The following is a 24847-nucleotide window of genomic DNA, read 5'->3' as shown; positions in this document are numbered from 1 at the left end:
TCAGCCCAGGCCTCCTCACCTTAAAAGCTCCCAAACTCTTCACCATCTGATCTCTTAATTGGGCCGAGGACTTAGACCTCCTCCTCCCACCCCTCTTCCCTGCTCCTAAGGCCAGCCTGCAAGGGCAGCTCAGAGGGATTTGTTGGCAACTAAACTCAGACCCCCCACCCCCCGTGGGCTTGCAGAGGTGCCTATGGGGCCCTTGATCACGTTTATGTGTCTTCTCTTCTCTTGTATTGTGCAATACCAACTGTTAGGTCAGGTGGACCCAAGGGTAGGATTTTCAAATTAGGATGTGGATAAGGAAGTAGTCCAAAGCCCAAACCTTCCTTTCTCATCTGGCTCTCCCTGGGAGACCTTTCAGAACTGGGGTCTGGAACTGAATCTCCTTGAAGGACAGGCCATCTCAGCGGGCCCAATGGGTACAATGTGTCCAGTGGGGCTCCTCCCCCAGGTTGGGGCCCAGTTTCTAACTTTGTGGCCCTGGGGGACAGCTCCGCTGTGCATTGCTTTAACTTCTGCCCTTGCCCTTACTCCCCATGAGCTGCAGCCCTTTTGGTCACCAAGGTGCCTGTGCAGGCCCTCCTCCATGCACCAGCCTTGCTGCAGCACCTCAGGGTTCCCACAGGGTGCTCTGCTTTTGCCAGTTCTAGTTTACAATCTTTCCTTGGGTTGCCCTTGGTCACAGCCTCCTTCTTGACAGAGTGTTTCAGACAGACTACCTCTGCCATCCCTCTTCACCCACAGCAGTCTGATTGATGCTGGCTCCACACTTGGCAGGGGCCACTTGTTGTCCAATTCTGTAGCTTTATCTCGGTTGCCAACTATAGACCCCTGTTTCTCCTCCACAGTTCCCAATTAGGGAGCACATCCTTTCTCATGGCTTCCACCAGCTCTCCTCAACTCAGTCCTGAAATTCAGCTGTCTTAAGTCACCTCCTTAAGTTGGCCCCTTAAACTCAGTAAGCCACATTGGCTGGTGGCCTTCATGTCTCCATTCTTAGTGCTATGATTCTTCAGCACTCTTGGCCCCATGCTTATGGCTCCTGCCAAAACAGCTTCTCCTGCTGGCATAGGGGAGGCCCGGGTTAAACAGTGGAACCAGGTGGAGCCTCAGCTTGGCTGTGTATATCAGGAATGGCTCTTAGAGTTAGTCAGTGTCTGCCACATGCCAGGTGCTAGGATAGAGGTTCTATGTGGAATAGAAGTAAAGTGTCCTGGCCATAGCCTTGTGGGGGCTCATCTTCAGCCTGGAAAATATATGTCCTCACAATAACTTGTATACGAATATTCATAGCAGCACTATTCATAGAGGCCAAAAGGTAGAAACAACCTCAAAAGTCATCAATAAATGAATGAATAAGCACAGTGTGATCTATCTATGCAAAGGAATATTATTCAGCTATAACAAGGAGTGAAGTACTAACGTGTGCTACAATGCAGCTGACTCTTGAAACATCGCACTAAATGAAAGAAGCCAAACACAAAAGGCCATGTATTGAATTATTATGTCATACAAGACACCCAGAATAAGCAAATCAATTGAGGCAGAGGGAAAATTAGTCATTGTCAGGACACTGGAAGAGAGGAATTGGGGAATGAATCCTTAATAGGTGCAGGGATTCTTTAATGATAAAAAATATTCTAAAATTAGATTGTGATGATCAGCTACCGTGGAAAAGTTTGTCAGCTCCTCAAAAAATCAAACATGGAATTACAATGTGATCCACAAAGAAATACAGTCATGTTCACAGCAGCATTAGTTACCACAGCCAAGAGAGGGGCATAATGCAAGTGTCCATTGAGGGATGGATACATATTTCATATGATGAAATATTATCCAGTCTTAAAAAGGAAGGCAATTCTGACATATGCTACAACATGGATGTCCCTTGAGGACATGATACTCAGTGAAAGAAGCCAGGTACAAAAGGACAATACTGTATGATCCTGCTTCTAGGAGATCCCAAGAGTAAACGGATTGATAACAAGGAAAATGATGATTGCCAGAGGCTGGGAGCAGTTAGTGTTTAACGGGTGCAGAGTTTCAGTTTTGCAAGATGTAAAAGTTCTGGAAGTGGATGATGGGGATGGTTCCACAACAACGTGAATGTGCTCAATGGCACTGGACTGTGCCCTTGGAAATGGTTATGTATTTTATCACAATTTTGCAAATGTCAAAGGCAAATGGCCAAAAGGTTCCTTATCCTATAGCTGTTAATGACAAAGCTCCTAGCCTGCTGGACAGAGCTAGAGCTGAATGAAGGTGACAAGCAGCCCCTAGAACTCCTAATAAGCTCTCTCTCTCAAGGAGTCACTAAGGAGTATTTGGATTAGAAACTAATGGTGGTAATGACAGTGCAACTCAGGGAATGTTTTTCTCATTTGATCTTTCAACTATGTGGTCTTTCAGGCACAGCCACATTCCCCCCACAGGAAGACCTTCCTGAAAGTCCCGACCTCACAGCCCCTGCTCTGCAGCTGCCTCTCTGGACCATGGTTTTGTAGACTTTGGCTGTGCTGTATCTGGGATCTCTCAGATTGACTTTCCATTCTAACCATGAACATCCGGGACTTCCATGTTGTTTGGAAATGCTTTGTGAAGATGAAGTGCCACCTGACTAGGAGTCTAGCACAGGAGGTGTGGGGTAGCTGGGGAAAGCTTCTAGCCCCACTTGAGCCCTAGAGCTGGCCTTCCACTTGCCCTGCCTGCCCTTGTCCTGTATTATGCTAATGAATGAGCTCAGCACAGTCCCGCTGATGGACTTGGGCAGATATGCATCTGCCTCAAGACCTGGGGAGGTGAGCAGAGATGGGCAGAAGCAGTGAGTTCTGGACCTTCCCTGGCCCTGCACAGTGGGGTGCTAATCGATGATTAGGGCTAACAGAAGATCAAATCCTGATTTAGCCTAAAGCAGATTATTGTCCTAAAATGTCCCCTGGCATCTGTGAGGGCATGTGCACTCTCCAGCCCCAGTGAAAGCTCACTGGGTGTCCTATGCTCTTGCAAAAGTGTGGATAAATGAAGAGAGGGCACTGGAGAGGGAGATGAAGAGCAAAGGGTGGGTGAAGCAGAGCAAGACAGCACCGTCAGCTTGGCTCCAGTCCAGCAGCTCCCACTCTTGCTGCCAGCTGGGGCCCTGGCTGGGCTGGAAGATTAGATGATAGACTCGTCTCTAATCTGAGTACTCCCAAGTGACTCTATGAGAGAGAGCTGATTACGAGTTTTGGGGGCTTCCTGTCACCTTCATTCAGCTCTCAGCTCCATCCAGTAGGTCATGGGCTTTATCATTAACAGCCAGTGACTGATAGAGCTAGAGGACAAGGAATCAGTTGACCATTTGCCTTATTATTTTAAAAATTGTGATAAAACATAAAATTTACTGTTTCTGCCATTTCTAAGCATACAGTTCATGTTGTCATGCAACCATCACCACCATCCACTCTAGAACTGTTTCATCATGAAAAACTGAACTCTGCATGAATTCATTCCTTCTCACCTCAGCACCTGGCAACCACCACTCTAAGGAACTTCTATAAGTGGAATCCTGCAGCATTTGTCCTTTGGTGCCTGGTTTCTTTTACTGAGTACCATGTCTTTGAGGGTCATTCATTGCCTTTGTCTGTGCATTTGGAATAAGCTTGCATCCGTTGAGTTTTAATTTTATGTGGTTAAGTATGACTATGCTTCCCATTTGTTTTCTGGCTTCTCTACTTTGTTGGAAAAGCTCTGTCTGCCCTAAGTTCCTTAGAGATATATAAACATGCACCATGAGTAAATTCAAAAGGCCAGGGTCAAACTCTTTTATCATTTCTGTGAATGTTTCATTGTGTCCTGAATTGCTCACCTCAGAAACTGACAACAGTTGGATTACCCTTACCACTACAGCTGTTGGGTTCCCCAAACTTGCTGATGTTCCCTCCTCGCATAACAGTGATCATTCTATTCCACTTCTGACTATACCAAAGTTTAAATGGATTTAGAGCTGGGTGTGTCATTGTTGTATCATCTTCTCCAGTTCTCAGACCCTTTGGGCTCATTCACAGAAGTACTTTTTCCCACATGAATGAATAAGCAGTAGCTAGGAAGTCTGGGTACAAATCACCAAAATGTGAATTGGTGAAAATTCTTTTTGCTGTGGCAGCCACATTATCACCATGGAGAAGACACACAAAATATTATTAGTTTACAATATTACGAAAAAAACCTGTGTCAGGCTTTTGTTGTTTTGTCTTCCTTGTTTCTTTTTCCTTGTATTTTTAAGCTGATTTCTTTTGAGATGGGGTCTTGTTATGGTTCCCAGGCTGGCCTCAGCATCCCAAGTAGCTGGGATGACAGGTGTGTGCTACTGCACTGGGTTTTTTCCCCCCTATGGTACTGGGGATTGAACCCTGGGGTACTCTAGCACTGAACTACATCCCCAGCCTTTTTATTTATTTATTTATTTTCTGAGAAAGAGTCTTGCTAAGTTGCCCAGACTGGCCTTGAACTTGCAATCCTCCCAGGAAAAGGAAGCATCCAGCTTTTAAATTGATTTTTTTTCACTTGAAAAAAATATTTTATTCCAAATACGATCCATATTTTACAACCTAATTCCAAGTCAAACCTTAGATTGTACAGAATTTTCATTGTTTTTGAGCTAGTTAAGTGTTTAATTTACAAAAAGCCTTCAAAAAGATATATTTTCCAAAGCAAATCATAAAAGGACAAATACTGTAGGATTCCATTTAATATGAGGCCCCTAGAATAGTCAAATTCATAGAGACACAAAGAAGGGTGGATGCCAGGGGCTGGGGGGAAGGAGAAAATAATATGGAGTAGTATTTCATGGGTACAGAGTTTCAATTTGATATGATGAAGATGTTCTGGAGATGGATGATGATAATAGTTTGCACAAAAATGTGAATATATATTGTGTGTATTTTAAATTTTTTTGTAGTTGTCAATGAACAGCATGCCTTCCTTTATTTATTTATTTTTACGTGGTGCTGAGGATTGAACCCAGTGCCTCACACATGCTACGCAAGTACTCTACTGCTGAGCTAAAACCCCAGCCCTGTTGTGTGTATTTTGTGCCACAATTAAATGTTTAAGATGTATTCTCAGTTCCACTGTCTATTGCATCCCTGCCCATGGTTAATTTGTACTCCTGTACAGTGAAATTAAAATGAAAAAACTGCTTTGGGAAACGGTCAAGCAGGAAAGGCTCTGTTAATCCCCACATCTGAAAGAACCTAAGGAATAAGAATTTTTCACATTGTTGGCACCACGGTGTCTGATGGGGGAAACTATGGGCTTATAACAGTGGCACTGCCACTTTCCAAGGCCAGCTGTCCTCGTTGTCACCGTTGGATGAATGTAAAGTCAAAAACTGTGGGCTATGTTTTTGCAAACTCCAAACAGCCACACCACATACTGTATTTGGATTTGAACTTAAAGCTGGGTTGGGCCTGGACCAATCACATCTTCTAAACTATGTGGAGTTGGGAGCACCTTTTTCCAGAAGACCCAGATAGGGTCTTAGCTTGGAGCAGGTAGGTGGGTTGACTTAACCTGTACCTCCAACTCTGAGCCTACTGTTTTGGTCTGTGCTGCCACATCTCTGATCTATCTTTTCTTTTTTTCTTTATTTCTTCCACTCCCCCATCCCATGGTACTGGGGATTGAACCAAGAGGCTTTCTACCAGTCAGCTACATCCCTAGCCCGTTTTATATTTTATTTTGGGACAGGGCACTAAGTTGCCTCAAATCGGTGTCAGCCTCTGGAGCACTACCCGATCTATCTATCCCAGGCTTCTCTTTTTACGATGTTGTTACATTGAAACTGGGTTTTTATTGTAGGACAAAGAAAAATATGAAGTTAGCTTTATAGTCCCTGATCTCCAGTGTAAGAAGAAGGAACTGTAATAGGTCATGTTAATTGGAAAGTTCAATCACACTTACTTTTTAAAATATGCTTTTAGGGGGCTGGGGCTATTGCTCAGCAGTAGAATGCTGTCTGGCATTTGAGGGGCACTGGGTTCGATCCTCAGCACCACATAAAAGCACCATATAAAATGAATAAATAAAATAAAGGTATTGTGTCCAAGTACAACTAAAAAATATTTTTAAAAATAAAATATGCTTTTATAGATTGCTTTATTAGATGCATATTTCCTAGAACGGTCTGTCAAAAGAAGTACAAGGTGTGTAGTGAGCATTTCTGTTGTGCCAGAAACTGGTGGGCAAATGGCCAAAGGACAATGGAATCAGCGTGAAGGGATTCTCACTGGCCAACCTGGTGACAAACAGAACATCAAAAAGAATTCACGACAGGAATGGATTCAAACACACAGTCTTTGAAAATGTCTCACTCAAAACCTTGTAAAACATTTAAAAGCATTCCTGGTGAGCTTCTGCTGCTGCTGAGACCTGTTGCTTTGTGTGTGTCTATTTCTTTGTACAAATGCAGCACTTGACTTTTGTTTGCTTTTGTTTTTACTGTTTGAACGCATTTGGTTTCTTAGCTGCCAGCCATTAGTACAGGAACCTTTGGGGTTCCGGGAAGGGAGCCGGTTGTTTGCCGCTTCTTTGGCTCTTGGGCACCCTCTTCTGGCGATGCGGCGCGGCTCTCGCTTCCAGAACCCATTACGCAGCAGCCCCGGCCGCTTTCGCTTTTTGCGCCTTTTCTCTCCCTACCGTATCGCCGCCGGTTGCAGTGCTGGTCTTTCTGGGATCTGCCCTCAGATATTTCTACGCAGGGTCAGGCAGTGTCCTGTAGGGCCAGATCCTGTCGGGTGCGTCCCGGGTACTGCTGAGATCCTTTGGACTTTCCCCGCTGCCTTCCCACACCCTGGTGGCTTGCGATCAGTCTTCTGCTTTCCTGTCTGCCCCTCACCCCCTGGCTTTGAGTTTGTCAGTTGTCTGTGGTCCCTTGTTTCGTGAAGGTTGTAGATTTGTTCTTGTATTTTTTTCATGTCTTTAAACCAGGTTTTTGTTACCTTCCTTTCCTGTCTGAATCCGAAAAACCTTTTTTTTTCTTAAAGAGAGAGAGAGAGAGAGAGAGAGAGAGAGAGAGAGAGAGAGAGAGAGAGAGAGAGAATTTTTTAATATTTATTTTTCAGTTTTTGGTGGACACAACATCTTTATTTTATTTTTATGTGGCGCTGGGAATCGAACCTAGCGCCCCGCGCATTACAGGCTAACGCGTTACCGCTTGAGCCACATCCCCAGCCCCCGAAAAACCTTTTTTAAAAAATATTTTTTTAAAAAATATTTTTAGTTGTCAATGAACTTTATTTATTTATATGCAGTTCTGAGAATGGAACCCAGTATCTCACACATGCTAGGCAAGGGCTCTACCACTGAGCCACAACCACAGCCCCGAAAATTATTTTTTACATCTTAAAAAAAGTTGAAAAATATGCATAACGAACGTAAAATATGGCATTTTGGAGGCTGGGGTTGTGGTTCAGTGGTAGAGTGCTCGCCTAACGCGTGCAAGGCCCTGGGTTCGATTCTCAGGACCACATTTAAAAAAAAGGTATTGACAATTACAACTAAAAAATAAATAAATATTTAAAAATTCAAATTATTAAATATGGCATCTTAACTGTTTTCAAGATACAATTCACTTGCAGTAGTACATTCACATTATCTTTGTTATCAAGTTTTTGTTGTTGTTTGTTTGCTTTTGTTTTTTGAGATGGGGTCTTGTTATACTGCCAAGGTTGGCCCTGAACTCCTGGGCTCAGATGGTCCTCAGCCTCAAATAGCAGTGACTACAGGAACGGGGCACCAGGCCAGTCTCATCATTTTTGTATTAAGATCATCAATTCAATTTGTGGGCCAATTAATTTTTTAAAATATTTAGCTTTCACAGACAGTGAAGATCAAGCAAAAGCTTCATTTATGCCATATATGCAATTAAAATTATCAACAAGATTTATAAATACAATAAATTATTCCCTTTAATTGTTTTTCACTGTTAGAAATTCTTAGCAGAAACCAAGGCAGACTTATCTGAACCATAGCAATTTCCAGTAGTTCTGTCTGACACCAGAGTGTTTTTGTTGTATTTCCTGTATCTATTATTGTGTATATTTCCTTATCTGTTATTTTATTTCCTATATCTGTCACACCTTTTGTACATAGTGCAACAAGAGATTTCTTTGTTATTTCCATTGTTTTGGAAATGTTTTTACTGATTTTGGTTCTGGGAGACAGACACCTCCCTCAAGTTTAGTCTTTCTCTGTAAGTCTGGGTGTCTCAAACCTGATCATTTCAGCTCTACCTGAATGGCCTTTCTAGTGACATTTTAATCACAAAATTTGATATATCCAATTGTAGTTTGGGGAGGCGTGAGGATGGCCTGCGATTGACTGATGCAAATAACTCTTTTGCTGCAAAGCCAAGCGGCACACACTTGGTCATGAGCTGAGCCAACTCCCATTGGCCAAGTTCCCCACAGACTTGTACTAAAACTCCACCTGACATTACTAATCAATGTAGTAGAATTTGAATGAATAAAAGTCAAGATTAATATGTTGTCAGTTTAGATTCCTCTACTAAAAGACAACTGCAAGACTAGGATTCTAGCTCAGTGGTAGAGTGCTCATGTGAGCCATTGGGTTCCATCCTCAGCACCACATAAAAATAAGTAAATAAAGAATAAAAGTATTGTGTTCATCTAAAATTAAAAACTTTTAAAAAAAGATAACTGCAGTTTTCAGAAGCTGAACCCGTTCATTCTACAAGTGCCTTCAGATTTTCTTGAGCATTTTCTATATAATGGTAGAAGCACCCCTTGACATATGGCATCTTGGAAATCTAATATGGTCTTAGATGTCAGTGAGCTGTCTCGTCCAGTCTGCACAGTTCTAACCTGTTAAATAGAAAAGCAAAGATCAAGGAGAGGTTTTTACTGTGCGACTATTAGAAATAGAACACTTAGAACAATGCCAAAAATATCCCAGGACAGGTAATAACAGATGACTTTCCCTCATCAGTTTCACTTGTTCCCTGGAAGTCCTCTGTAATTATGTCTTATTCCACTGGTCTTGGGCCAGCATTCAACTGCAGGAAGTCCTCCACTTCTGGAAAATTTTTGTCATAGGAATCTGAGCTTTAGGTCCTTCACAAGTTGAGTCTGCCAGGTTTTGAAAGCCCTTCTCAGGACTTTACCATATACTCAGGATCTCAAGTGGTAGTGCTGCATAAAAAGTCACCAGCTGCCAAAACCTTTTTGGTTGTGCTGGGGATTGAACCCAGGTACTTGTGTGTGCAGGGCAAGCACTCTATCAACTGAGCTATATCCCCAGCCCTACTCCCCAAACCTAATGGCTTAAAATAACAATTTATTTTTCTCATGGGTTAATGTGTTGACTGTTAGCTGGTCTGTAATTTCTTCCATGTGATGTCTCATCCTCCATAGCTTCCTGCTCCATGTGGTCTCTCAAGCTTTCTATGGCATGATCCTGAAAGTCACTCACTAACACTTTTGCCACATTCTGTTACTCTTTTTTTTTAAACTTTTTTCTTTTTTTAATTTTTTATTGTGGGTTGTACAAAACATTACAAATTTCTTGACATATCATATTCCACACTTTGATTCAAGTGGGTTATGAACTCCCACCTTCACCCCATACACAGATTGCAGAATCACATCAGTTACACATCCATTGATTTACAAATTGCCATACTAGTGTCTGTTGTGCTCCGCTGCCTTTCCCGTCCTCCACCCTCCCCCCTCCCCACCTCTCCCCTCCCCTCCCCTCCTCTCTCTCTACCTCCTCCACTGTATAACCCTGAGGGTCTCCTTCCATTACCATGCAATTTCCCTTCTCTCTCCCTTTCCCTCCCACCTCTCATCCCTGTTAAATGTTAATCTTCTTCTCCTGCTCTTCATCCCTACTCTGTTCTTAGTTACTCTCCTTATATCACAGAAGACATTTGGCATTTGTTTTTTAGGGATTGGCTAGCTTCACTTAGCATAATCTGCTCTAATGCCATCCATTTCCCTGTAAATTCTATGATTTTGTCATTTTTTAATGCAGAGTAATACTCCAATGTGTATAAATGCCACATTTTTTTTATCCATTCGTCTATTGAAGGGCATCTAGGTTGGTTCCACAGTCTTGCTATTGTGAACTGTGCTGCTATGAACATCGATGTAGCAGTGTCCCTGTAGCATGCCCTTTTTAGGTCTTTAGGGAATAGACCAAGAAGGGGAATAGATGGGTCAAATGGTGGCTCCATTCCCAACTTTCCAAGAAATCTCCATACTGCTTTCCAAATTGGCTGCACCGATTTGCAGTCCCACCAGCAATGTACAAGTGTACCCTTTTCCCCACATCCTCGCCAGCACTTGTTGTTGTTTGACTTCTTAATGGCTGCCAATCTTACTGGAGTGAGATGGTATCTTAGGGTGGTTTTGATTTGCATTTCTCTGACAGCTAGAGATGTTGAGCATTTTTTCATGTACTTGTTGATTGACTGTATGTCCTCCTCTGAGAAGTGTCTGTTCAGGTCCTTGGCCCATTTGTTGATTGGGTTGTTTGTTCTCTTATTGTCTAATTTTTTGAGTTCTTTGTATACTCTGGATATTAGGGCTCTATCTGAAGTGTGAGGAGTAAAGATTTGTTCCCAGGGTGTAGGCTCCCTATTTACCTCTCTTATTGTTTCTTTTGCTGAGAAAAAACTTTTTAGTTTGATTAAGTCCCATTTGTTGATTCTAGTTATTAACTTTTGTGCTATGGGTGTCCTATTGAGGAATTTGGAGCCTGACCCCACCGACTGTAGATCGTAGCCAACTTTTTCTTCTATCAGACGCCGTGTCTCTGATTTGATATCAAGCTCCTTGATCCATTTTGAATTAACTTTTGTGCATGGCGAGAGAAAGGGATTCAGTTTCATTTTGTTGCATATGGATTTCCAGTTTTCCCAGCACCATTTGTTGAAGATGCTATCCTTCCTCCATTGCATGTTTTTAGCCCCTTTATCAAATATAAGATAGTTGTAGTTTTGTGGATTGGTTTCTGTGTCCTCTATTCTGTACCATTGGTCCACCCGCCTGTTTTGGTACCAGTACCATGCTGTTTTTGTTACTATTGCTCTGTAGTATAGTTTGAGGTCTGGTATTGCTATACCGCCTGATTCACACTTCCTGCTTAGCATTGTTTTTGCTATTCTGGGTCTTTTATTTTTCCATATGAATTTCATGATTGCTTTCTCTATTTCTACAAGAAATGCCGTTGGGATTTTGATTGGCATTGCATTAAACCTATAGAGAACTTTTGGTAATATCGCCATTTTGATGATGTTAGTTCTGCCTATCCATGAACAGGGTATATTTTTCCATCTTCTAAGATCTTCTTCTATTTCTCTCTTTAGGGTTCTGTAGTTTTCATTGTATAAGTCTTTCACCTCTTTTGTTAGGTTGATTCCCAAGTATTTTATTTTTTTTTTGAAGATATTTTGAATGGAGTGGTTGTCCTCATTTCCATTTCAGAGGATTTGTCGCTGATATACAGGAATGCCTTTGATTTATGCGTGTTGATTTTATATCCTGCCACTTTGCTGAATTCATTTATTAGCTCTAATAGTTTCTTTGTAGAGCCTTTTGGGTCTGCTAGGTATAGAATCATATCATCTGCAAATAGTGATAATTTAAGTTCTTCTTTTCCTATTTTTATGCCTTTAATTTCTTTCGTCTGTCTAATTGCTCTGGCCAATGTTTCGAGAACTATGTTGAACAGAAGTGGAGAGAGAGGGCATCCCTGTCTTGTTCCAGATTTTAGAGGGAATGCCTTCAGTTTTTCTCCATTCAGAATGATGCTAGCCTGAGGCTTAGCATAGATTGCTTTTACAATATTGAGGTATGTTCCTGTTATCCCTAGTTTTTCTAGAGCTTTGAACATAAAGGGATGCTGTACTTTGTCGAATGCTTTTTCCGCATCTATCGAGATGATCATATGGTTCTTATTTTTAAGTCTATTGATGTGGTGAATAACATTTATTGATTTCCGTATATTGAACCAGCCTTGCATCCCAGGGATGAATCCTACTTGATCATGGTGTACAATTTTTTTGATATGTTTTTGTATCCGATTCGCCAGAATTTTATTGAGGATTTTTGCATCTAGGTTCATTAGAGATATTGGTCTGTAGTTTTCTTTCTTTGAAGTGTCTTTGTCTGGTTTAGGTATCAGGGTGATGTTGGCCTCATAGAATGAATTTGGAAGTTCTCCCTCCTTTTCTATTTCCTGAAGTAGCTTGAAAAGTATTGGTATTAGTTCTTCTTTAAAGGTTTTGTAAAATTCTGCTGTATACCCATCCGGACCTGGGCTTTTCTTAGTTGGTAGTCTTTTTATGGTTTCTTCTATTTCCTCAATTGATATTGGTCTGTTTAGGTTTTCTATATCCTCCTGACTCAATCTGGGCAGATCATATGACTTAAGAAATTTATCTATGCCTTCACTATCTTCTAATTTATTGGAGTATAAGGATTCAAAATAGTTTTTGATTATCTTCTGTATTTCTGAAGTGTCTGTTGTGATATTACTCTTTATATCAAAAATTTTAAAACATTTATTGAGGACTGTAGCTCAGTGGTAGAGTGCTTGCCTAGCACATGGGAGGCACTGGATTTGATCCTCAGTACCACATAAAAATAAACTTTGCTCTGTTCCTACTATCCCTAGTTTTTCTAGTGTTTGAACAGCTGCTTGGGAGCACCAACATCTTCTCCTTCATTCACCTGGCTTGGGCAACTCACTGGATGGTGCACATGAATAAAAGGGGGATGTATTGATGTAAATATATACTTACATATAGTCACATTAAAAGATGTTTGGATGGAACTAAACTGTGCTGATGGTTACACAATATTATAAATATACTAAATGCCACAGAATTGTATACTTTAAGATGGCTAATTTTGTGTCTATGAATTTACCCTTTTTGGATACTTCATAGGAAAGAAATCATACAATATTGATTTTTTGTGTCCGGGCTCTTTCACAAAAAAGTCATGCATTACTGAAACATATTGTAGCTGGAAGCAAATGGTCCAATAAGACAAGGTCATGACACATAGCCTGGCCACTGCATCCATACCATGGTTTATCAAGTGGCATGAACATGAACACCTACACGTGAGAAGTGGCAGTGCCACTATCATATACCCACACTTTTCTTCTATCAGAGACCCAGTGCCAAGATTTAAATCTCCTTGTCTGCTAATGGACACAATACCTTTATTTATTTTATTGATTTGTTTTTATGTGGTGTTGAGGATTGAACCCAGTGTCTCACACATGCAAGGCAAGCACTCTACCATGGAGCCACAACCCCAGAACAGATTATTTGTTCTATTTTAGTTATACGTGACAGTAGAGTGTATTTTGACATATTATACATACATGGTGTATAACTTCCCATTCTTGTGGTTGTACGTGATGTGGAGTTACACTGGTCATGTACTCATATATGAGCATAGGAAAGTGTTGTCCAATTCATTCTATGCTGACTCACAATAGGTGAGGGTGGGGTTGGGGGTTCACCAAAGGACAGTAGGATTTTCTGGATTTTAAATGAGGGTTATAAGGATCCATTTGTGTATGCATAGATAAGAATACATAAGGGAAAAGAAGTAACTATATTTCGCATCTTCTGGCTCTAAGGATTTTCATTCTTTTAGGGATTAACCAGGTAAATAGTTCTCACTAATTACCTCAATTTATTATTCAAATTATAGTAGGTTGACACTGAAGAACAATTGGATCACAGTTGATGGATCAAGATTTGACAGAGAAATATGATACTCTAAAATTTTCCTCGCTTAACAAAGGGGAGTAACTTTGTAGGGCTACAGAAATCACTGCTATTGTTGGAAGTTGAAGAGGTTGGACTTCTCAAATAAAGACATTAATTATTATAACTCGATCTAGTTCAACTCATGATCTTAACTATTTAGTATAAGAAAAGGTAATATACATGAACCATCAGTATCCTGTTTAGGATGTTCCATTTAAAAAAAAGTTTCTTGTAAGAAATTAATAATGTATCTTAAATCTTGCAAAAACCAAAATGTATTCTTTGCATTATATGTAGTACTGTGATTTATAATTGGGGAGAAGTCACAGAATTATCTTTTACATGAGATGTAACAAAACAGGGGGCCTGGGGTTGTGGCTCAGTGATAGATCACTTACTTGCCTGGCATGCATAGGTCCTGGGTTCTATAGCCAGCATCACACCCAAAATACTAATGAAGGAACTTGGAGTTTTAGATTATTTTCTTGGCTTTATTTTACCAAGTGAAGTACAACCAGTGCTGCAACTTGATAATTGGGGCCCAAAAATTTGGATCACAAAAAGTAAGGGATGTGTCATTCAGACATGAATACAGTGAGCAACCCAAAGCCGCCCATTTCACAGCTTAACGTGACTCATGGGATATCATGGAATCTCCCCAACTGTTCACATCCACCTATTGGCCCAGTGAGGTGGAAGGGGCCGGATGATGCTAGGGGATTTCCTCCTTGCTTTCCCATTCCCATCAGGGTTTGCATGCCACTTCCACATTTGTCTCTGATGTGTTGTTAAAACCCTTTAAATATTTGTAAGCAGTTTGTCACAGTAGCGATTACTGAAGCTTCTTTATAACTGTTCAATTTTGGCCTGATAACAACATATGTTTTCTTGTTTCTTATCCTGTGAATTAGCAAGCACGACATTTTTGGCAATAGAAGAAAAAAAATCCAATGTTTCCATTTGTTTAGAGAAAGGATATATTTAGAAAAAAAAGGACCACCATTTAGACTTTTATTAATAGCCTAGTTGGCTTTAGTGGTTTATAAATATTTTACTTTTATTTATTAGATTGTGATACCCAAAATTCTGATTTGATTGAATTTTTTTATTTTCCCTTTTAAGCATTTAGATACTTTTGTGCACTGAAAAAGACATGATAGTTTCAAAGCAACACCCCTGATGAACATTGGTGCAAAAATTCTCAGTAAAATACTAGCAAAAATGCATAAAAACATATCAAAAAGATAGTACACCATGATCAAGTGGGATTAATCCCAGGGATGCAAGTTTGGTTCAACATATGGAAATCAATAAACATAATACATCACATCAAAAGGCTTAAAGACAAGAATCACACTTGTCTATTATTTCAATAGATGAAGAAAAAACACTTGACAAAATTCAGCATCCACTCATGCTCAAAACACTAGAAAAACTAAGGATAGTAGGAACATACCTCAACATTGTAAAAGTTATTTATGCTAAGCCCAAGGCCAACATCATTTTAAATGGAGAAAAATTAAAAACATTCCCTCTAAAAAGTGGAACAAAACAGAGATGCCCTCTTTCACAACTTCTATTCAACATAGTCCTTGAAACTCTAGTCAGAGCAATTAGACAAAAGAAAGAAATTAAGGGATAGAAAAGAACTCAAACTATCACTATTTGCTGATAACACGATTCTATATTTAGAAGGCCCCAAAACTCTACTTGAAAGCTTCTAGAACTCATAAACAAATTCAGGAAAGTAGCAGAGTATAAAATCAACACCAATAAATCAATTGCATTTCTATGTACCAATGATGTATCAGCTGAAAGAGAAATCAGGAAAACTATTCCCTTTACAATAGTCTCAAAAAAATAAAATATTTGGTAATCAATCTAACAAAAGAGATGAAAGACCTCTATAATGAAAAATACAGAACACTAAAGAAAGAAATTGGAGAAGACCTTAGAAGATGGAAAGATCTCCCATGCTCTTGGATAGACAGAATTAATATTGTCAAAATGGCCATATACCCAAAGCACTACACAGATTTAATGCAGTTCCTATTAAGATTCCAATTATGTTCTCCATAGAAACAGAAAAAGCAATCATGAAATTCATTTGGAAAAATTAGAGGCCTAGAATAGACAAAGCAATCCATAGTGAGAAGAGTGGAGCAGGTGACATCACAATATCAGACCTTAAATTATACTACAGAGCTATAGTAACAAAAATAGCATGGTATTGGCACCAAAACAGGCATGAAGACAAATGGAACTGAATAGAAGTCACATAAACAAACCCACATAAGTACAGTTATCTCATACTAGACAAAGGTACCATAAACATTGGAGAAAAGAGACTCTTCAACAAATGGTGCTGGGAAAACTGGAAATCTATATGTAGCAGAATGAAATTGAAGCCCTGTCTCTCACCCTGCACAAAACTCAACTCAGAGTGCATCAAATACTTAGGCATCAGAGACCCTGCACCTAATAGAAGAAAAAATAGACCAACTGTTCATCAGTCAGCTTATGACCTGACTTCCTCAATAAGACTCCTTAAAATCAAGAATCAATAAATGGGCAAAGGAACTGAACAGGCACTTCACAGAAGAATAAAAATGAACGCTCAACAAATATATGAAAAAATGTTCAACATCTTTATCAATTAGAGAAATGCAAATTAAAACTACACTGCGATTCCATCTCACTCCAGTCAGAATGGCAATTATGAAGAACACATGTAACAATAAATGTTGGTGAGGATATGGGGAGAAAGGTACTCTCATACATTGTTGGTGGAACTGCAAATTGGTGCAACCAATCTGGAAAGCAGTATGGTTGATTCCTTAGAAAACTTGGAATGCAACCACCTTTGACCCAGATATCCCACTCCTCTTATACCCAAAGGACTTAAAAACAGCATACTACAGGGACACAGCCACATCAATGTTTATAGCAGCACAATTCATAATAGCTAAACTGTGGAACAAACCCAGATACCCTTCAACAGATGGTGGTGTATATACACAATGGAATATTACTCAGCATTAAAAGAGAATAAAATTATGGCATTTGAAGGAAAATGGATGGAACTGGAGAATATCATGTTGAGCGAAATAAGCCAATTCCCCAAACCCAAGGATTAAATGTTCTCTTTATTATATGGATGCTAAGCTAAAAAAAGAGAAGGTAGGGAAGAGAAGAATAGAATCCATTGGATTAGACAATGGGTAATGAAGGGAAGGGAGGGGAGAGGGGAATAGGGAGGACAATAGAATGAATTGGACATAACTTTCCTAGACTTGTATTTGAATACATGACCAGAGTAACTCTGCATCATGTACAACCACAAGAATAGCATGCTAAATAGGATGTTATACTGTATGTCTGTATAATTGGCCAAAATACATTCCACTGTCATGTATTACTAAAAAGAACAAATAAAAAGTTTAAACAAAGAAAAAACATACTGGTTTTGTACCCACAAAATCAATTTCTTAAGCTTATTTAAAATATTTAAGTAGGCTACCATGAGGGCAGATTGACATTGTATGGGGATCAGTCTACACAGTTAGGGGTCAATCTTTAAGAAAAAAAGTACGAAATTAATTACAACTTTTTTATTCCCTGAGAAAAAGAAAAGAAATAACAAACTGCAGGTGTTAAAAAAATCAACAAATGGTGCAAAAATAACAAAAGACAACAAAATACTATGATTGTTGTTATTATTATTCTCTTTTCTACTTGACCTACATGTATTGTCTTTTTCACTATACTTTGGCTGTGTACTCTTAGATCACATATTCCTATGACAGTGATTTGTAACATAATTCTCTCTGGAGGGAATAGAAAGATAAGGAAAACTTTTTTCCACCCTGGTTGATTGAAATTTTTATTGTTGGTGGTTTAGCACAATCTCCTTCCCGTTTCATGAGTCTTGTCAGTAAAGCTGCCTCAGGAACTTCCTCTGCAGTTTCTCACTCACAGAGCTCCTGCCACAGGACCAGGTCTTTGGGTGTGACCTGTGGTGTGGCTGATCCATTTGCCCAGGACTCTGCCTGAATCCCTCTGGGAGCTGCTGGCACACTGTCCATGCAGCATCTGGCATGCCCTAGGCAAGCCCTCGCTGACCCTGGTTCTGACTATCCTAGGCCCTCCTAATGACATCAAATGACCTGCTTGCAGCCTCCCCTGCCCCACCACCTACAACCATCTCGTGTGATTCCCATTCCTAGAGGTCAAGGAGGAATCAGCCTACTTGATGAAGTCCACTAGCCCTGGGATGATCACCCACCAGAGTGTGCAGGTGACCTGGGCCTCTGGTGCCTGGCTGGGATAGCCACCTGCTGCCAATACAGGAGTGAGAGCTTCACTGGGGAAACCTGCCTGGGCTTCCTACCCAACTGTGACTTCTTTTTCCTAAAGTTGAGAATGTCTCATTAGGAGCCAGTACTTTTATAGCATCAAAGGTTTGGGCTTACATTTTAAAATGTTTTCTTCCTGGAAACCAATTAAAGTAGGAGTTCAGTTGGCTCTGAGAGCTGTGGTTTCCTCATTTGATCGTTTCCCCAGAAGTGGGCAACAGTATCTACTCTAATATTGTTAGCCTCACACCAACATGTGTGCCAAGAAAAAAAGCCTCACCCTCCCCGGAAGAAGACTTTTACCAAATGCTTTGGCTTGGTGGAAGTTGTAGAGATGGCTTCCCCTGAGGACATAAATCTCTTCCCTGTGACTGTGCCAGACTGGGGGTCCTCAATGGGTGTTCATTGGTGGGATTTGATCAGCATGGGAACCCCTGAGTGGGGACCGACAGGTGGAGGGATGCTCCCCAGTGTGTGTGGTACTACCCTGAACCCACAGCTTTTCCTGCCATCCTGAGGGCTTAGTCCAATTTCTGTATTTCCCTGGGATTCCCCCTTCTTCCAAGAGGAGAAGGAAAGACAAAGTAGTTAGGACTAGGGCTCCTGGACACTCTAAATAGGATGAGCTGGCCATGACTCACCTGCTTCTCTCCTAGGACAGGACTCATTCCCTACAGCTATTCTCCAAATGTAGCAGGTGCCCCCAGACTCCCCCAGGAGCCCAACTCTTCTCCAGGAGTTTGTCCTCTGGGGTTGGTTCTCTTGTGATCCTATTCCATTTCCCCCAAATAATTGCATGGATCTTTCCTATAGGACACAGACATCAACAAAACCCTGTGCCCTGTGTGTCTCCATAACATGCACAGCAGAGCCAGTTCTCCAGCTGCAGCCAAGAGGTCCACAAGGAAGGACTACTCAGCAGGCCAGGCAGAAGGCTCTGGCCTGTGGGTATATTACTCTGGCCTCAGGCTGGCAGCACAGAGAAGAAAAGCAGTAGTGTCACAATCAGGTTTTCTAAGACTTCAATCTGGGAGACAGGGCACCTTTAGCAGTCTTCCTGTTTTTGAAGTGGAAGAAAATGTCCTAAGGAATCTTGTCAGTTTTGCATATTGGAATACAGCCACGATTCCCAGAAATAGGACTTTCAATCTCTGACCTTGAAAGACAAGAGGAACTAACCCAAACAGAGCAAAGAACCAGAAACCATGTGACTGCCAGACTTTGACAGATGAGAACTAAGAGACCAGCTCTATAGCTGTGACCAATGTCCAACTTCTTCCATTAGTAGAAGCCTTTCTGGGAAGGAAGGTGGAGGACTTGACCCTTATAGAGCACTTTTGGGACTTCCCAGACCAGCGCTCCCTCTGACAGCAAACAACCAGAAGCCAGTGACCTTGGGGGAAACCACTAACGTGTAAAAGTTGGAGTCTCAGTCAAGGAGAGCACATGCCCAAAGACAGCGAGGCAGCCAACGAAGGACAGAACTGCCTGAAGGTGAAGTTTTCAGGGACAGGTTTTAAATTTTTTTTAATATTTTATTTTTTTAGTTTTTGGCGGACACAACATCTTTGTTTTTGCATGGTACTGAGGATTGAACTCGGGCCGCACGCATGCCACAGGAGCGCGCTACCGCTTGAGCCACATCCCCAGCCCCAGGGACAGGTTTTAAAGAAAGAAGAGTAAGTAGACCTTTTTCTCTATTTATTTATTTATTTTGGTACTGGAGATTGAACTCAGGGGATCTTTACCACTGAGCTACATCCCCAGTCCTTTTTAGGCTCTTTTTTGAGGAATGGTTTGCTAAGTTTCTAAGGCTGGCCTCAAAATTGTGATCCTCCTGTTTCAGTCTCCTGAGTCACTGTGTCCAGTTTGTAGATGGTTTCTTTAATAGGTATAAAGCACATTAGTTTCCCAAGGGCTAAAAGTTTACTGTGTCTTTGAGCTGAGTGGGTTAAACCTGGGTCATGTTGACCCAGATAGAAAAGGAAACACCAGATATGGGAATCTTAATTAGAAATAATGAGCAACATGGTTGTGAGCTTCAATAAGAATCACAGTTCAAGAAAGTCCAATCTTTTTCTCATGACAAAGCTCTGCTTACAATAAAAGGGAATGAATGTGCTTTTTTTTCAGTTTGGAATGAAGTTTGCCCATTTGTGGACAGGGTCTTTGTGTCATTCTTACTTCAAACTATACTGTTGCCAGAAAAATGGTGAGATGATTGATGAGAAAAGGAAAAACTTCATGCAGATGGCTGCAGCAGGGGACAAAGCCATGCTGCTGGTCAAACTAAGGAGTTTTCCTGGAAAGACTAATGACATTTACAAACTTCATCAAGCGAAATGAGAAAAGGTGCAGGTAAACCATAGTATGAATGGAAAATGCACTGAATCACAGAGGCTGAGAAGATTTTAAAAATAATGGATATTGTGAATAACTGTATGTCAATACATTTAAAAATGCACTGGAAATGAACAAATTCCTACAAAAAGAAATCACCTGTATTGACTCAAGAAAAAGCAGAGACCCTAAATAGTCATAAAATCATAAAATATTTATTATCAGTAATCAGATAAGTTCCCCCAAAGCAAACTCCATACCTAGATGACTTCATCAGCAAGATCTACCAAATCTTCAAAAATAAATACTTCCAATTTTATGCACACTCTTTAAGAGAATTAAAAAACAGGTGTTGTATGAAAGAAGAGAAGGTTATTCTGTTTTGTCAAGGATGGAAGAAACCCTTAGGCCTAACCACACGCATATTGTTAAGACATCACATAGCATCTAACCATTGCCTTTTTTGGTGAGGGATGAGGGTATAGCTCAGTGGTAGAGCCCTTGCTTAGCATGTAAAAGGACTTGGGTTCAATCTATATTACCACATGCACATACACAAAAAGGATACACTTTTAAAAATTTCTTTATTTTTTATTTATTTTTATGTGGTGCTGAGGTTTGCCTCACATGTGCAAGACAAGCACTCTGCCACTGAGTCACAGCCCCAGCCCCACAAAAGGATACACTCTCGATAGAAGGCAAATGTAACCTGCAATTAACACCTATCAAAGACATCATGAGAAAGAAAATTAGAGGCCAAGCTTACTCCTGAATATAGATGCAGAAATTCCAAGCAGAATATTAACAATATATTAAAATGATAATATATAATAATATATAATAATGGTGATAAAACTATATATATAAATATATATAACATACATATGTGTCTAAAATTGGTTTAACAATAGAAAATCATTTCTTGTAATTAACCACATTAATAGATTAAAGAAGAAAAATATATGACCACCATAATAGGTGCACAAAAATCATCGGCTACAACTCATGATCGTGAAAAGGTTGACCACTATCATCACCTCTTTTACTTAACATCGTGCTGTTGGTCTTGGCTAGTGCCGTTGGGGGATGGGGGGAGAAAGAAATTTTTAAAAAGGAAAGAAAAAAAAAAGCAATTTTTTTTTATTTTTTATTGTTGGTTGTTCAAAACATTACATAGTTCTTGATATATCATATTTCACACTTTGATTCAAGTGGGTTATGAACTCCAATTTTTACCCCATATACAAATTGCAGAATCACATCAGTTACACATCCATTGATTTACATATTGCCATACTAGTGTCTGTTGTATTCTGCTGCCTTTCCTATCCTCTACTATCCCCCCTCCCCTCCCCTCCCCTCTTCTCTCTCTACCCCCTCTACTGTCATTCATTTCTCCCCCTTATATTATTTTCCCCTTTCCCCTCACTTCCTCTTGTATGAAATTTTGTATAACCCTGAGGGTCTCCTTCCATTTCCATGCAATTTCCCTTCTCTCTCCCACCTCTCATCCCAGTTTAATGTTAATCTTGTTCTCATGCTCTTCGTCCCTACTCTGTTCTTAGTTACACTCCTTATATAAAAGAAGACATTTGGCATTTGTTTTTTAGGGATTGGCTAGCTTCACTTAGCATAATCTGCTCTAATGCCATCCATTTCCCTGCAAATTCTATGATTTTGTCATTTTTTAATGCAGAGTAATACTCCATTGTGTATAAATGCCACATTTTTTTTATCCATTCATCTATTGAAGGGCATCTAGGTTGGTTCCACAGTCTTGCTATTGTGAATTGTGCTGCTATGAACATCGATGTAGCAGTGTCCCTGTAGCATGCTCTTTTTAGGTCTTTAGGGAATAGACCTAGAAGGGGAATAGATGGGTCAAATGGTGGCTCCATTCCTAGCTTTCCAAGAAATCTCCATACTGCTTTCCAAATTGGCTGCACCAATTTGCAGTCCCACCAGCAATGTACAAGTGTACCCTTTTCCCCACATCCTCGCCAGCACTTGTTGTTTGACTTCATAATGGCTGCCAATCTTACTGGAGTGAGATGGTATCTTAGGGTGATTTTGATTTGCATTTCTCTGACTGCTAGAGATGGTGAGCATTTTTTCATGTACTTGTTGATTGATTGTATGTCCCCCTCTGAGAAGTGTCTGTTCAGGTCCTTGGCCCATTTGTTGATTGGGTTATTTGTTATCTTATTGTCTAATTTTTTGAGTTCTTTGTATACTCTAGATATTAGGGCTCTATCTGAAGTGTGAGGAGTAAATATTTGTTCCCAGGATGTAGGCTCCCTATTTATCTCTCTTATTGTTTCTTTTGCTGAGAAAAAACTTTTTAGTTTGAGTAAGTCCCATTTGTTGATTCTAGTTATTAACTTTTGTGCTATGGGTGTCCTATTGAGGAATTTGGAGCCCGACCCCACAGTATGTAGATCGTAGCCAACTTTTTCTTCTATCAGACGCCGTGTCTCTGATTTGATATCAAGCTCCTTGATCCATTTTGAATTAACTTTTGTGCATGGCGAGAGAAAGGGATTCAGTTTCATTTTGTTGCATATGGATTTCCAGTTTTCCCAGCACCATTTGTTGAAGATGCTATCCTTCCTCCATTGCATGCTTTTAGCCCCTTTATCAAATATAAGATAGTTGTAGTTTTGTGGATTGGTTTCTGTGTCCTCTATTCTGTACCATTGGTCCACCCGCCTGTTTTGGTACCAGTACCATGCTGTTTTTGTTACTATTGCTCTGTAGTATAGTTTGAAGTCTGGTATTGCTATACCGCCTGATTCACACTTCCTGCTTAGCATTGTTTTAGCTATTCTGGGTCTTTTACTTTTCCATATGAATTTCATGATTGCTTTCTCTATTTCTACAAGAAATGCCGTTGGGATTTTGATTGGCATTGCATTAAACCTATAGAGAACTTTTGGTAATATCGCCATTTTGATGATGTTAGTTCTGCCTATCCATGAACAGGGTATATTTTTCCATCTTCTAAGATCTTCTTCTATTTCTCTCTTTAGGGTTCTGTAGTTTTCATTGTATAAGTCTTTCACCTCTTTTGTTAGGTTGATTCCCAAGTATTTTATTTTTTTTTGAGGATATTGTGAATGGAGTGGTTGTCCTCATATCCATTTCAGAGGATTTGTCACTGATATACAGGAATGCCTTTGATTTATGCGTGTTGATTTTATATCCTGCCACTTTGCTGAATTCATTTATTAGCTCTAATAGTTTCTTTGTAGACCCTTTTGGGTCTGCTAGGTATAGAATCATGTCACCTGCAAATAGTGATAATTTAAGTACTTCTTTTCCTATTTTTATGCCTTTAATTTCTTTCGTCTGTCTAATTGCTCTGGCCAGTGTTTCTAGAACTATGTTGAACAGAAGTGGTGAGAGAGGGCATCCCTGTCTTGTTCCAGATTTTAGAGGGAATGCCTTCAATTTTTCTCCATTCAGAATGATGCTAGCCTGAGGCTTAGCATAGATTGCTTTTATAATATTGAGGTATGTTCCTGTTATCCCTAGTTTTTCTAGAGTTTTGAACATAAAGGGATGCTGTACTTTGTCGAATGCTTTTTCCGCATCTATCGAGATGATCATGTGGTTCTTATTTTTAAGTCTATTGATGTGGTGAATAACATTTATTGATTTCCGTATATTGAACCAGCCTTGCATCCCAGGGATGAATCCTACTTGATCATGGTGCACAATTTTTTTGATATGTTTTTGTATCTGATTTGCCAGAATTTTATTGAGGATTTTTGCATCTAGGTTCATTAGAGATATTGGTCTGTAGTTTTCTTTCTTTGAAGTGTCTTTGTCTGGTTTAGGAATCAGGGTGATGTTGGCCTCGTAGAATGAATTTGGAAGTTCTCCCTCTTTTTCTATTTCCTGAAGTAGCTTGAAAAATATTGGTATTAGTTCCTCTTTAAAGGTTTTGTAAAACTCTGCTGTATACCCATCCGGTCCTGGGCTTTTCTTAGTTGGTAGTCTTTTTATGGTTTCTTCTATTTCCTCAATTGATATTGGTCTGTTTAGGTTGTCTATATCCTCCTGACTCAATCTGGGCAGATCATATGACTTAAGAAATTTATCGATGCCTTCACTATCTTCTAATTTATTGGAGTATAAGGATTCAAAATAATTTCTAATTATCTTCTGTATTTCTGAAGTGTCTGTTGTGATATTGCCTTTTTCATCCCGTATGCTAGTAATTTGAGTTCTCTCTCTTCTTCTCTTCGTTAGCATGGCTAAGGGTCTGTCGATTTTATTTATTTTTTCAAAGAACCAACTTTTAGTTTTGTCAATTTTTTCAATTGTTTCTTTTGTTTCGATTTCATTAATTTCA

At 40.0% G+C, this 24847-nt stretch overlaps 1 pseudogene; it reads left to right on the top strand.

Annotated features, from left to right (window-relative positions):
* The first annotated feature begins 20839 nt into the window (after positions 1–20839).
* Positions 20840–20953, top strand: LOC114080179 (U6atac minor spliceosomal RNA; annotated as a pseudogene).
* The last annotated feature ends 3894 nt before the right edge of the window (positions 20954–24847 follow it).

This window comes from Marmota flaviventris, chromosome X (genome assembly GCF_047511675.1).
Source record: "Marmota flaviventris isolate mMarFla1 chromosome X, mMarFla1.hap1, whole genome shotgun sequence".
NCBI classification, from domain to species: Eukaryota; Metazoa; Chordata; class Mammalia; order Rodentia; family Sciuridae; genus Marmota; species Marmota flaviventris.
Note: the sequence above shows the minus strand (reverse complement) of the source record. Positions and strands in the feature narration are given on the sequence as shown.